The sequence below is a fragment of the Monopterus albus genome, unplaced genomic scaffold (assembly GCF_001952655.1).
Source record: "Monopterus albus unplaced genomic scaffold, M_albus_1.0 scaffold206.1, whole genome shotgun sequence".
In the NCBI taxonomy this organism is placed as follows: Eukaryota; Metazoa; Chordata; class Actinopteri; order Synbranchiformes; family Synbranchidae; genus Monopterus; species Monopterus albus.
The window spans coordinates 912090-914803 of NW_018128086.1; positions in this window are offsets into that span (position 1 = coordinate 912090).

Below are 2714 nucleotides of genomic sequence, written 5' to 3' on the forward strand. Positions count from 1 at the left end.
AGTAAATGTACTTAGTTATTTTCCAAAACTACTGTGTTGTTGGTGTGGACTGTAATATAAAAAGGTGTTTCTGTGAAAAATGACCTGGGAGAACTGGGAGATCCTTTGTCAGGAGCCTTACATATATAAGCTTTAGCTGTACTTTAGTATTTTGTCAGCATTGTACAGTAGCTGAATAAACCTTTGTGAAGTTAGGCCTACATTGCACTACCTGCAGTAATTTTTACAGTGCCTTGCGAAAGTATTCGGCCCCCTTGAACTTTGCGACCTTTTGCCACATTTCAGGCTTCAAACATAAAGATATAAAACTGTAATTTTTTGTGAAGAATCAACAACAAGTGGGACACAATCATGAAGTGGAATGAAATTTATTGGATATTTCAAACTTTTTTAACAAATAAAAAACTGAATAATTGGGCGTGCAAAATTATTCAGCCCCTTTACTTTCAGTGCAGCAAACTCTCTCCAGAAGTTCAGTGAGGATCTCTGAATGATCCAATGTTGACCTAAATGACTAATGATGATAAATAGAATCCACCTGTGTGTAATCAAGTCTCCGTATAAATGCACCTGCACTGTGATAGTCTCAGAGGTCTGTTTAAAGCGCAGAGAGCATCATGAAGAACAAGGAACACACCAGGCAGGTCCGAGATACTGTTGTGGAGAAGTTTAAAGCCGGATTTGGATACAAAAAGATTTCCCAAGCTTTAAACATCCCAAGGAGCACTGTGCAAGCGATAATATTGAAATGGAAGGAGTATCAGACCACTGCAAATCTACCAAGACCTGGCCGTCCCTCTAAACTTTCAGCTCATACAAGGAGAAGACTGATCAGAGATGCAGCCAAGAGGCCCATGATCACTCTGGATGAACTGCAGAGATCTACAGCTGAGGTGGGAGACTCTGTCCATAGGACAACAATCAGTCGTATACTGCACAAATCTGGCCTTTATGGAAGAGTGGCAAGAAGAAAGCCATTTCTTAAAGATATCCATAAAAAGTGTCGTTTAAAGTTTGCCACAAGCCACCTGGGAGACACACCAAACATGTGGAAGAAGGTGCTCTGGTCAGATGAAACCAAAATCGAACTTTTTGGCAACAATGCAAAACGTTATGTTTGGCGTAAAAGCAACACAGCTCATCACCCTGAACACACCATCCCCACTGTCAAACATGGTGGTGGCAGCATCATGGTTTGGGCCTGCTTTTCTTTAGCAGGGACAGGGAAGATGGTTAAACTTGATGGGAAGATGGATGGAGCCAAATACAGGACCATTCTGGAAGGAAACCTGATGGAGTCTGCAAAAGACCTGAGACTGGGGCGGAGATTTGTCTTCCAACAAGACACTGATCCAAAACATAAAGCAAAATCTACAATGGAATGGTTCAAAACTAAACATATCCAGGTGTTAGAATGGCCAAGTCAAAGTCCAGACCTGAATCCAATCGAGAATTTGTGGAAAGAACTGAAAACTGCTGTTCACAAATGCTCTCCATCCAACCTCACTGAGCTCGAGCTGTTTTGCAAGGAGGCATGGGCAAAAATTTCAGTCTCTCGATGTGCAAAACTGATAGAGACATACCCCAAGCGACTTACAGCTGTAATCGCAGCAAAAGGTGGCGCTACAAAGTATTAACTTAAGGGGGCTGAATAATTTTGCACGCCCAATTTTTCAGTTTTTTTATTTGTTAAAAAAGTTTGACATATCCAATAAATTTCGTTCCACTTCATGATTGTGTCCCACTTGTTGTTGATTCTTCACAAAAAATTACAGTTTTATATCTTTATGTTTGAAGCCTGAAATGTGGCAAAAGGTCGCAAAGTTCAAGGGGGCCGAATACTTTCGCAAGGCACTGTATGTGGACTATACATTATATTTACATATAAATAATGGACCGAAGCTCCAGGTACTTTATACTTTGCTATCCCCAGGGAGTACCCCTGGTTATGAAAGATGCATTGTTTTGGTGCTTTGTGACAGAAGGCCCAGTTCACCAAATCTGCTTGGCAACAGGCTCCGGTCCTCACAGTGTAGAGAAAAAGATTTTTTTTTATTTCGAGTTTTCTGAATGCTGAAGTGACATTTTGATTCTCTGTTGCCACCTCGTGACAGATTTGTGTTTTGCACCATTGTAGCTATAGTAGAAGTGGTGGCCCTCACAAAGAAGTCACAGAACGTGGGCCACACAAAGGCATAAAGACATGTATGTGTGTGCGCGTGTGTTCAAAGAACCGAATCAGTAAAATGATCTGAACTTCCCATCAGTACTTCTTACTGGAGATCACCAACATGGCGCCCATCGAGGCAAACGTGTTTGCGTGTTCCACTCTTGAATGCCGGCTTTTTCTTTGTTTTCTTCTTTTTTGTGTGTTTTTTGCTTTTTCTGCAGTGCACAAATGTCATGCATTGCTCACATACAACAGACAGGCATTGCTGGATATCGCCAAATCACAAAGCCACTGTGTCCAATGTCCAATGACTTACTGATCGTGTAGAATACAGTGCCTTGCGAAAGTATTCGGCCCCCTTGAAATTTGTGACCTTTTGCCACATTTCAGGCTTCAAACATAAAGATATAAAACTGTAATTTTTTGTGAAGAATCAACAACAAGTGGGACACAATCATGAAGTAGAACGAAATTTATTGGATATTTCAAACTTTTTTAACAAATAAAAAACTGAAAAATTGGGCGTGCAAAATTATTCAGCCCC